This window comes from Anthonomus grandis, chromosome 10 (genome assembly GCF_022605725.1).
Source record: "Anthonomus grandis grandis chromosome 10, icAntGran1.3, whole genome shotgun sequence".
NCBI lineage: Eukaryota > Metazoa > Arthropoda > Insecta > Coleoptera > Curculionidae > Anthonomus > Anthonomus grandis.
Window position 1 is genome coordinate 1515208 of NC_065555.1, and position 12549 is coordinate 1527756.

The 12549-nt window shown below is 36.3% G+C and overlaps 1 protein-coding gene across 3 annotated transcripts in view; it reads right to left on the reverse strand.

Moving 5' to 3' along the window:
• The window catches only part of LOC126740900 (muscle LIM protein 1-like), a 58841-nt gene that overhangs the window by 5357 nt on the left and 40935 nt on the right, over positions 1-12549 (reverse strand). The window lies entirely within an intron of this gene.

A 12549-nucleotide genomic window follows, 5' to 3' on the forward strand; every position in this document is an offset into this window, starting at 1 on the left:
GTTTCTACCGCATTTCACTCTTCACTCACGTCCTCAATCGCTTGGAAAAGTTACTTTAGTTATATAGTGATGCTCTCTACAGACGAGGAAAATTATTTAATAGTGATCGCCAATCATTTATAAGAGTGAGATGGAGAATAAGGCCAAGAAATCAGTTAAAAGTCGATTCTTTGAGTTTCTACCGCATTTCACTCTTCACTCACGTCCTCAATCGCTTGGAAAAGTTACTTTTCTTATATAGTGGTGCCCTTTACAGAAGAGGAAAATCATTTAATAGTGATCGCCAACCATTTATAAGAGCGAGATGGAGAATAAGGCCAAGAAATCAGTTAAAAGTCGATTCTTTGAGTTTCTACCGCATTTCACTCTTCACTCACGTCCTCAATCGCTTGGAAAAGTTACTTTTCTTATATAGTGGTGCCCTTTACAGAAGAGGAAAATCATTTAATAGTGATCGTCAACCATTTATAAGAGTGAGATGGAGAATAAGGCCAAGAAATCAGTTAAAAGTCGATTCTTTGAGTTTCTACCGCATTTCACTCTTCACTCACGTCCTCAATCGCTTGGAAAAGTTACTTTAGTTATATAGTGATGCTCTCTACAGACGAGGAAAATTATTTAATAGTGATCGCCAATCATTTATAAGAGTGAGATGGAGAATAAGGCCAAGAAATCAGTTAAAAGTCGATTCTTTGAGTTTCTACCGCATTTCACTCTTCACTCACGTCCTCAATCGCTTGGAAAAGTTACTTTTCTTATATAGTGGTGCCCTTTACAGAAGAGGAAAATCATTTAATAGTGATCGCCAACCATTTATAAGAGCGAGATGGAGAATAAGGCCAAGAAATCAGTTAAAAGTCGATTCTTTGAGTTTCTACCGCATTTCACTCTTCACTCACGTCCTCAATCGCTTGGAAAAGTTACTTTTCTTATATAGTGGTGCCCTTTACAGAAGAGGAAAATCATTTAATAGTGATCGTCAACCATTTATAAGAGTGAGATGGAGAATAAGGCCAAGAAATCAGTTAAAAGTCGATTCTTTGAGTTTCTACCGCATTTCACTCTTCACTCACGTCCTCAATCGCTTGGAAAAGTTACTTTAGTTATATAGTGATGCTCTCTACAGACGAGGAAAATTATTTAATAGTGATCGCCAATCATTTATAAGAGTGAGATGGAGAATAAGGCCAAGAAATCAGTTAAAAGTCGATTCTTTGAGTTTCTACCGCATTTCACTCTTCACTCACGTCCTCAATCGCTTGGAAAAGTTACTTTTCTTATATAGTGGTGCTCTCTACAGACGAGGACAATTATTTAATAGTGATCGCCAATCATTTATAAGAGTGAGATGGAGAATAAGGCCAAGAAATCAGTTAAAAGTCGATTCTTTGAGTTTCTACCGCATTTCACTCTTCACTCACGTCCTCAATCGCTTGGAAAAGTTACTTTAGTTATATAGTGATGCTCTCTACAGACGAGGAAAATTATTTATTAGTGATCGCTGATCATTTATAAGAGTGAGATGGAGAATAAGGCCAAGAAATCAGTTAAAAGTCGATTCTTTGAGTTTCTACCGCATTTCACTCTTCACTCACGTCCTCAATCGCTTGGAAAAGTTACTTTTCTTATATAGTGGTGCTCTCTACAGACGAGGACAATTATTTAATAGTGATCGCTGATCATTTATAAGAGTGAGATGGAGAATAAGGCCACAAAATCAGTTAAAAGTCGATTCTTTGAGATTCTACCGCATTTCACTCTTCACTCACGTCCTCAATCGCTTGGAAAAGTTGCTTTTGTTATATAGTGGTGCTCTCTACAGACGAGGACAATTATTTAATAGTGATCGCCAATCATTTATAAGAATGAGATGGAGAATAAGGCCAAAAAATGAGTTAAAAGTCGATTCTTTGAGTTTCTACCGCATTTCACTCTTCACTCACGTCCTCAATCGCTTGGAAAAGTTACTTTTCTTATATAGTGGTGCTCTCTACAGACGAGGAAAATTATTTATTAGTGATCGCCAATCATTTATAAGAATGAGATGGAGAATAAGGCCAAAAAATGAGTTAAAAGTCGATTCTTTGAGTTTCTACCGCATTTCACTCTTCACTCACGTCCTCAATCGCTTGGAAAAGTTACTTTTGTTATATAGTGGTGCTCTCTACAGACGAGGAAAATTATTTATTAGTGATCACCAATCATTTATAAGAATGAGATGGAGAATAAGGCCAAAAAATGAGTTAAAATTCGATCCTTTGAGTTTCTACCTCATTTCACTCTTCACTCACGTCCTCAATCACTTGGAAAAGTTACTTTTGTTATATAGTGGTGCTCTCTACAGACGAGGAAAATTATTTAATAGTGATCGCCAATCATTTATAAGAGTGAGATGGAGAATAAGGCCAAAAAATGAGTTAAAAGTCGATTCTTTGAGTTTCTACCGCATTTCACTCTTCACTCACGTCCTCAATCGCTTGGAAAAGTTACTTTTCTTATATAGTGGTGCCCTTTACAGAAGAGGAAAATCATTTAATAGTGATCGCCAACCATTTATAAGAGCGAGATGGAGAATAAGGCCAAGAAATCAGTTAAAAGTCGATTCTTTGAGTTTCTACCTCATTTCACTCTTCACTCACGTCCTCAATCACTTGGAAAAGTTACTTTTCTTATATAGTGGTGTTCTCTACAGACAAGGACAATTATTTAATAGTGATCGCCAATCATTTATAAGAGTGAGATGGAGAATAAGGCCAAGAAATCAGTTAAAAGTCGATTCTTTGAGTTTCTACCGCATTTCACTCTTCACTCACGTCCTCAATCGCTTGGAAAAGTTACTTTTCTTATATAGTGGTGTTCTCTACAGACAAGGACAATTATTTAATAGTGATCGCCAATCATTTATAAGAGTGAGATGGAGAATAAGGCCAAGAAATCAGTTAAAAGTCGATTCTTTGAGTTTCTACCGCATTTCACTCTTCACTCACGTCCTCAATCGCTTGGAAAAGTTACTTTTCTTATATAGTGGTGTTCTCTACAGACAAGGACAATTATTTAATAGTGATCGCCAATCATTTATAAGAGTGAGATGGAGAATAAGCCAAAAAATGAGTTAAAATTCGATCCTTTGAGTTTCTACCGCATTTCACTCTTCACTCACGTCCTCAATCGCTTGGAAAAGTTACTTTTCTTATATAGTGGTGCTCTCTACAGATGAGAAAAATTATTTAATAGTGATCGCCAACCATTTATAAGAGCGAGATGGAGAATAAGGCCAAGAAATCAGTTAAAAGTCGATTCTTTGAGTTTCTACCTCATTTCACTCTTCACTCACGTCCTCAATCACTTGGAAAAGTTACTTTTGTTATATAGTGGTGCTCTCTACAGACGAGGAAAATTATTTAATAGTGATCGCCAATCATTTATAAGAGTGAGATGGAGAATAAGGCCAAAAAATCAGTTAAAAGTCGATTCTTTGAGTTTCTACCGCATTTCACTCTTCACTCACGTCCTCAATCGCTTGGAAAAGTTACTTTTCTTATATAGTGGTGCCCTTTACAGAAGAGGAAAATCATTTAATAGTGATCGTCAACCATTTATAAGAGTGAGATGGAGAATAAGGCCAAGAAATCAGTTAAAAGTCGATTCTTTGAGTTTCTACCGCATTTCACTCTTCACTCACGTCCTCAATCGCTTGGAAAAGTTACTTTTCTTATATAGTGGTGTTCTCTACAGACAAGGACAATTATTTAATAGTGATCGCCAATCATTTATAAGAGTGAGATGGAGAATAAGGCCAAAAAATCAGCTAAAAGTCGATTCTTTGAGTTTCTACCGCATTTCACTCTTCACTCACGTCCTCAATCGCTTGGAAAAGTTACTTTTCTTATATAGTGGTGCCCTTTACAGAAGAGGAAAATCATTTAATAGTGATCGCCAACCATTTATAAGAGCGAGATGGAGAATAAGGCCAAGAAATCAGTTAAAAGTCGATTCTTTGAGTTTCTACCGCATTTCACTCTTCACTCACGTCCTCAATCGCTTGGAAAAGTTACTTTTCTTATATAGTGGTGCCCTTTACAGAAGAGGAAAATCATTTAATAGTGATCGTCAACCATTTATAAGAGTGAGATGGAGAATAAGGCCAAGAAATCAGTTAAAAGTCGATTCTTTGAGTTTCTACCGCATTTCACTCTTCACTCACGTCCTCAATCGCTTGGAAAAGTTACTTTAGTTATATAGTGATGCTCTCTACAGACGAGGAAAATTATTTAATAGTGATCGCCAATCATTTATAAGAGTGAGATGGAGAATAAGGCCAAGAAATCAGTTAAAAGTCGATTCTTTGAGTTTCTACCGCATTTCACTCTTCACTCACGTCCTCAATCGCTTGGAAAAGTTACTTTTCTTATATAGTGGTGCTCTCTACAGACGAGGACAATTATTTAATAGTGATCGCCAATCATTTATAAGAGTGAGATGGAGAATAAGGCCAAGAAATCAGTTAAAAGTCGATTCTTTGAGTTTCTACCGCATTTCACTCTTCACTCACGTCCTCAATCGCTTGGAAAAGTTACTTTAGTTATATAGTGATGCTCTCTACAGACGAGGAAAATTATTTATTAGTGATCGCTGATCATTTATAAGAGTGAGATGGAGAATAAGGCCAAGAAATCAGTTAAAAGTCGATTCTTTGAGTTTCTACCGCATTTCACTCTTCACTCACGTCCTCAATCGCTTGGAAAAGTTACTTTTCTTATATAGTGGTGCTCTCTACAGACGAGGACAATTATTTAATAGTGATCGCCAATCATTTATAAGAGTGAGATGGAGAATAAGGCCAAGAAATCAGTTAAAAGTCGATTCTTTGAGTTTCTACCGCATTTCACTCTTCACTCACGTCCTCAATCGCTTGGAAAAGTTACTTTAGTTATATAGTGATGCTCTCTACAGACGAGGAAAATTATTTAATAGTGATCGCCAATCATTTATAAGAGTGAGATGGAGAATAAGGCCAAGAAATCAGTTAAAAGTCGATTCTTTGAGTTTCTACCGCATTTCACTCTTCACTCACGTCCTCAATCGCTTGGAAAAGTTACTTTTCTTATATAGTGGTGCTCTCTACAGACGAGGACAATTATTTAATAGTGATCGCTGATCATTTATAAGAGTGAGATGGAGAATAAGGCCACAAAATCAGTTAAAAGTCGATTCTTTGAGATTCTACCGCATTTCACTCTTCACTCACGTCCTCAATCGCTTGGAAAAGTTGCTTTTGTTATATAGTGGTGCTCTCTACAGACGAGGACAATTATTTAATAGTGATCGCCAATCATTTATAAGAATGAGATGGAGAATAAGGCCAAAAAATGAGTTAAAAGTCGATTCTTTGAGTTTCTACCGCATTTCACTCTTCACTCACGTCCTCAATCGCTTGGAAAAGTTACTTTTCTTATATAGTGGTGCTCTCTACAGACGAGGAAAATTATTTATTAGTGATCGCCAATCATTTATAAGAATGAGATGGAGAATAAGGCCAAAAAATGAGTTAAAAGTCGATTCTTTGAGTTTCTACCGCATTTCACTCTTCACTCACGTCCTCAATCGCTTGGAAAAGTTACTTTTCTTATATAGTGGTGTTCTCTACAGACAAGGACAATTATTTAATAGTGATCGCCAATCATTTATAAGAGTGAGATGGAGAATAAGGCCAAGAAATCAGTTAAAAGTCGATTCTTTGAGTTTCTACCGCATTTCACTCTTCACTCACGTCCTCAATCACTTGGAAAAGTTACTTTTGTTATATAGTGGTGCTCTCTACAGACGAGGAAAATTATTTATTAGTGATCACCAATCATTTATAAGAATGAGATGGAGAATAAGGCCAAAAAATGAGTTAAAATTCGATCCTTTGAGTTTCTACCTCATTTCACTCTTCACTCACGTCCTCAATCACTTGGAAAAGTTACTTTTGTTATATAGTGGTGCTCTCTACAGACGAGGAAAATTATTTAATAGTGATCGCCAATCATTTATAAGAGTGAGATGGAGAATAAGGCCAAAAAATGAGTTAAAAGTCGATTCTTTGAGTTTCTACCGCATTTCACTCTTCACTCACGTCCTCAATCGCTTGGAAAAGTTACTTTTCTTATATAGTGGTGCCCTTTACAGAAGAGGAAAATCATTTAATAGTGATCGCCAACCATTTATAAGAGCGAGATGGAGAATAAGGCCAAGAAATCAGTTAAAAGTCGATTCTTTGAGTTTCTACCTCATTTCACTCTTCACTCACGTCCTCAATCACTTGGAAAAGTTACTTTTCTTATATAGTGGTGTTCTCTACAGACAAGGACAATTATTTAATAGTGATCGCCAATCATTTATAAGAGTGAGATGGAGAATAAGGCCAAGAAATCAGTTAAAAGTCGATTCTTTGAGTTTCTACCGCATTTCACTCTTCACTCACGTCCTCAATCGCTTGGAAAAGTTACTTTTCTTATATAGTGGTGTTCTCTACAGACAAGGACAATTATTTAATAGTGATCGCCAATCATTTATAAGAGTGAGATGGAGAATAAGGCCAAGAAATCAGTTAAAAGTCGATTCTTTGAGTTTCTACCGCATTTCACTCTTCACTCACGTCCTCAATCGCTTGGAAAAGTTACTTTTCTTATATAGTGGTGTTCTCTACAGACAAGGACAATTATTTAATAGTGATCGCCAATCATTTATAAGAGTGAGATGGAGAATAAGGCCAAGAAATCAGTTAAAAGTCGATTCTTTGAGTTTCTACCGCATTTCACTCTTCACTCACGTCCTCAATCGCTTGGAAAAGTTACTTTTCTTATATAGTGGTGTTCTCTACAGACAAGGACAATTATTTAATAGTGATCGCCAATCATTTATAAGAGTGAGATGGAGAATAAGCCAAAAAATGAGTTAAAATTCGATCCTTTGAGTTTCTACCGCATTTCACTCTTCACTCACGTCCTCAATCGCTTGGAAAAGTTACTTTTCTTATATAGTGGTGCTCTCTACAGATGAGAAAAATTATTTAATAGTGATCGCCAACCATTTATAAGAGCGAGATGGAGAATAAGGCCAAGAAATCAGTTAAAAGTCGATTCTTTGAGTTTCTACCGCATTTCACTCTTCACTCACGTCCTCAATCGCTTGGAAAAGTTACTTTTCTTATATAGTGGTGTTCTCTACAGACAAGGACAATTATTTAATAGTGATCGCCAATCATTTATAAGAGTGAGATGGAGAATAAGCCAAAAAATGAGTTAAAATTCGATCCTTTGAGTTTCTACCGCATTTCACTCTTCACTCACGTCCTCAATCGCTTGGAAAAGTTACTTTTCTTATATAGTGGTGCTCTCTACAGATGAGAAAAATTATTTAATAGTGATCGCCAACCATTTATAAGAGCGAGATGGAGAATAAGGCCAAGAAATCAGTTAAAAGTCGATTCTTTGAGTTTCTACCTCATTTCACTCTTCACTCACGTCCTCAATCACTTGGAAAAGTTACTTTTGTTATATAGTGGTGCTCTCTACAGACGAGGAAAATTATTTAATAGTGATCGCCAATCATTTATAAGAGTGAGATGGAGAATAAGGCCAAAAAATCAGTTAAAAGTCGATTCTTTGAGTTTCTACCGCATTTCACTCTTCACTCACGTCCTCAATCGCTTGGAAAAGTTACTTTTCTTATATAGTGGTGCCCTTTACAGAAGAGGAAAATCATTTAATAGTGATCGTCAACCATTTATAAGAGTGAGATGGAGAATAAGGCCAAGAAATCAGTTAAAAGTCGATTCTTTGAGTTTCTACCGCATTTCACTCTTCACTCACGTCCTCAATCGCTTGGAAAAGTTACTTTTCTTATATAGTGGTGTTCTCTACAGACAAGGACAATTATTTAATAGTGATCGCCAATCATTTATAAGAGTGAGATGGAGAATAAGGCCAAAAAATCAGCTAAAAGTCGATTCTTTGAGTTTCTACCGCATTTCACTCTTCACTTACGTCTTCAATCGCTTGGAAAAGTTACTTTTCTTATATAGTGGTGCTCTCTACAGACGAGGACAATTATTTAAAAGTGATCGCCAATCATTTATAAGAGTGAGATGGAGAATAAGGCCAAGAAATCAGTCAAAAGTCGATTCTTTGAGTTTCTACCGCATTTCACTCTTCACTCACGTCCTCAATCGCTTGGAAAAGTTACTTTTCTTATATAGTGGTGCCCTTTACAGAAGAGGAAAATCATTTAATAGTGATCGTCAACCATTTATAAGAGTGAGATGGAGAATAAGGCCAAGAAATCAGTTAAAAGTCGATTCTTTGAGTTTCTACCGCATTTCACTCTTCACTCACGTCCTCAATCGCTTGGAAAAGTTACTTTTCTTATATAGTGGTGTTCTCTACAGACAAGGACAATTATTTAATAGTGATCGCCAATCATTTATAAGAGTGAGATGGAGAATAAGGCCAAAAAATCAGCTAAAAGTCGATTCTTTGAGTTTCTACCGCATTTCACTCTTCACTTACGTCTTCAATCGCTTGGAAAAGTTACTTTTCTTATATAGTGGTGCCCTTTACAGAAGAGGAAAATCATTTAATAGTGATCGTCAACCATTTATAAGAGTGAGATGGAGAATAAGGCCAAGAAATCAGTTAAAAGTCGATTCTTTGAGTTTCTACCGCATTTCACTCTTCACTCACGTCCTCAATCGCTTGGAAAAGTTACTTTTCTTATATAGTGGTGTTCTCTACAGACAAGGACAATTATTTAATAGTGATCGCCAATCATTTATAAGAGTGAGATGGAGAATAAGGCCAAGAAATCAGTTAAAAGTCGATTCTTTGAGTTTCTACCGCATTTCACTCTTCACTCACGTCCTCAATCGCTTGGAAAAGTTACTTTTCTTATATAGTAATGCTCCTTATAGACGAGGAAAATCATTTAATAGTGATCGTCAACCATTTATAAGAGTGAGATAGAAAATAAGGCCAAAAAATGAGTTAAAAGTCGATTCTTTGAGTTTCTACCGCATTTCACTCTTCACTCACGTCCTCAATCGCTTGGAAAAGTTATTTTTGTTATATAGTGGTGCTCTCTACAGACGAGGACAATTATTTAATAGTGATCGCAAATCATTTATAAGAGTGAGATGGAGAATAAGGCCAAAAAATCAGTTAAAAGTCGATTCTTTGAGTTTCTACCGCATTTCACTCTTTACTCACGTCCTCAATCGCTTGGAAAAGTTACTTTTCTTATATAGTGGTGCTCTCTACAGACGAGGACAATTATTTAATAGTGATCGCCAATCATTTATAAGAGTGAGATGGAGAATAAGGCCAAAAAATCAGCTAAAAGTCGATTCTTTGAGTTTCTACCGCATTTCACTCTTCACTCACGTCCTCAATCGCTTGGAAAAGTTACTTTTCTTATATAGTGGTGCCCTTTACAGAAGAGGAAAATCATTTAATAGTGATCGCCAACCATTTATAAGAGCGAGATGGAGAATAAGGCCAAGAAATCAGTTAAAAGTCGATTCTTTGAGTTTCTACCGCACTTCACTCTTCACTCACGTCCTCAATCGCTTGGAAAAGTTACTTTTCTTATATAGTAATGCTCCTTATAGACGAGGAAAATCATTTAATAGTGATCGTCAACCATTTATAAGAGTGAGATAGAAAATAAGGCCAAAAAATGAGTTAAAAGTCGATTCTTTGAGTTTCTACCGCATTTCACTCTTCACTCACGTCCTCAATCGCTTGGAAAAGTTATTTTTGTTATATAGTGGTGCTCTCTACAGACGAGGACAATTATTTAATAGTGATCGCAAATCATTTATAAGAGTGAGATGGAGAATAAGGCCAAAAAATCAGTTAAAAGTCGATTCTTTGAGTTTCTACCGCATTTCACTCTTTACTCACGTCCTCAATCGCTTGGAAAAGTTACTTTTCTTATATAGTGGTGCTCTCTACAGACGAGGACAATTATTTAATAGTGATCGCCAATCATTTATAAGAGTGAGATGGAGAATAAGGCCAAAAAATCAGCTAAAAGTCGATTCTTTGAGTTTCTACCGCATTTCACTCTTCACTCACGTCCTCAATCGCTTGGAAAAGTTACTTTTCTTATATAGTGGTGCCCTTTACAGAAGAGGAAAATCATTTAATAGTGATCGCCAACCATTTATAAGAGCGAGATGGAGAATAAGGCCAAGAAATCAGTTAAAAGTCGATTCTTTGAGTTTCTACCGCATTTCACTCTTCACTCACGTCCTCAATCGCTTGGAAAAGTTACTTTTCTTATATAGTAATGCTCCTTATAGACGAGGAAAATCATTTAATAGTGATCGTCAACCATTTATAAGAGTGAGATAGAAAATAAGGCCAAAAAATGAGTTAAAAGTCGATTCTTTGAGTTTCTACCGCATTTCACTCTTCACTCACGTCCTCAATCGCTTGGAAAAGTTATTTTTGTTATATAGTGGTGCTCTCTACAGACGAGGACAATTATTTAATAGTGATCGCAAATCATTTATAAGAGTGAGATGGAGAATAAGGCCAAAAAATCAGTTTAAAGTCGATTCTTTGAGTTTCTACCGCATTTCACTCTTTACTCACGTCCTCAATCGCTTGGAAAAGTTACTTTTCTTATATAGTGGTGCTCTCTACAGACGAGGACAATTATTTAAAAGTGATCGCCAATCATTTATAAGAGTGAGATGGAGAATAAGGCCAAGAAATCAGTTAAAAGTCGATTCTTTGAGTTTCTACCGCATTTCACTCTTCACTCACGTCCTCAATCGCTTGGAAAAGTTACTTTTCTTATATAGTGGTGCTCTCTACAGACGAGGACAATTATTTAATAGTGATCGCCAATCATTTATAAGAGTGAGATGGAGAATAAGGCCAAGAAATCAGTTAAAAGTCGATTCTTTGAGTTTCTACCGCATTTCACTCTTCACTCACGTCCTCAATCGCTTGGAAAAGTTACTTTTCTTATATAGTGGTGCTCTCTACAGACGAGGAAAATCATTTAATAGTGATCGCTAATCATTTATAAGAGTGAGATGGAAAATAAGGCCAAAAAATCAGTTAAAAGTCGATTCTTTGAGTTTCTACCGCATTTCACTCTTCACTCACGTCCTCAATCGCTTGGAAAAGTTACTTTTCTTATATAGTGGTGCCCTTTACAGAAGAGGAAAATCATTTAATAGTGATCGCCAACCATTTATAAGAGCGAGATGGAGAATAAGGCCAAGAAATCAGTTAAAAGTCGATTCTTTGAGTTTCTACCGCACTTCACTCTTCACTCACGTCCTCAATCGCTTGGAAAAGTTACTTTTCTTATATAGTAATGCTCCTTATAGACGAGGAAAATCATTTAATAGTGATCGTCAACCATTTATAAGAGTGAGATAGAAAATAAGGCCAAAAAATGAGTTAAAAGTCGATTCTTTGAGTTTCTACCGCATTTCACTCTTCACTCACGTCCTCAATCGCTTGGAAAAGTTATTTTTGTTATATAGTGGTGCTCTCTACAGACGAGGACAATTATTTAATAGTGATCGCAAATCATTTATAAGAGTGAGATGGAGAATAAGGCCAAGAAATCAGTTAAAAGTCGATTCTTTGAGTTTCTACCGCATTTCACTCTTTACTCACGTCCTCAATCGCTTGGAAAAGTTACTTTTGTTATATAGTGGTGCTCTTGACAGACGAGGAAAATTATTTAATAACGATCGCCAATCATTTATAAGAGTGAGATGGAGAATAAGGCCAAAAAATCAGTTAAAAGTCGATTTTTTGAGTTTTTACCGCATTTCACTCTTCACTCACGCCTTCCATGGCTTGGAAAAGTTACTTTTCTTTTATAGTGGTGCTCTCTACAGACGAGGAAAATCATTTAATAGTGATCGCTAATCATTTATAAGAGTGAGAAGGAGAATAAGGCCAAAAAATCAGTTAAAAGTCGATTTTTTGAGTTTCTACCGCATTTCACTCTTCACTCACGTCCTCAATCGCTTGAAAAAGTTACTTTTGTTATATAGTGGTGCTCTCTTCAGATGAGGAAAATCATTTAATAGTGATCGCTAGTCATTTATAAGAGTGAGATGGAGAATAAGGCCAAAAAATCAGTTAAAAGTCGATTCTTTGAGTTTCTACCGCATTTCACTCTTCACTCACGTCCTCAATCGCTTGGAAAAGTTACTCTTGTTATATAGTGGTGCTCTCTACAGACGATGAAAATCATTTAATAGTGATCGCCAATCATTTATAAGAGTGAGATGGAGAATAAGGCCAAAAAATCAGTTAAAAGTCGATTCTTTGAGTTTCTACCGCATTTCACTCCTTACTTACGACCTCAATTGCTTGGAAAAGTTACTTTTGTTATATAGTGGTGCTCTCTACAGACGAGGAAAATCATTTCATACTGATCGCTGAGCATTCGTAAGAGTGAGATGGAGAATAAAGCCAAAAAATGAGTTAAAAATCGACTTTTTGAGTTTCTACCGCATTTCACTCTTTA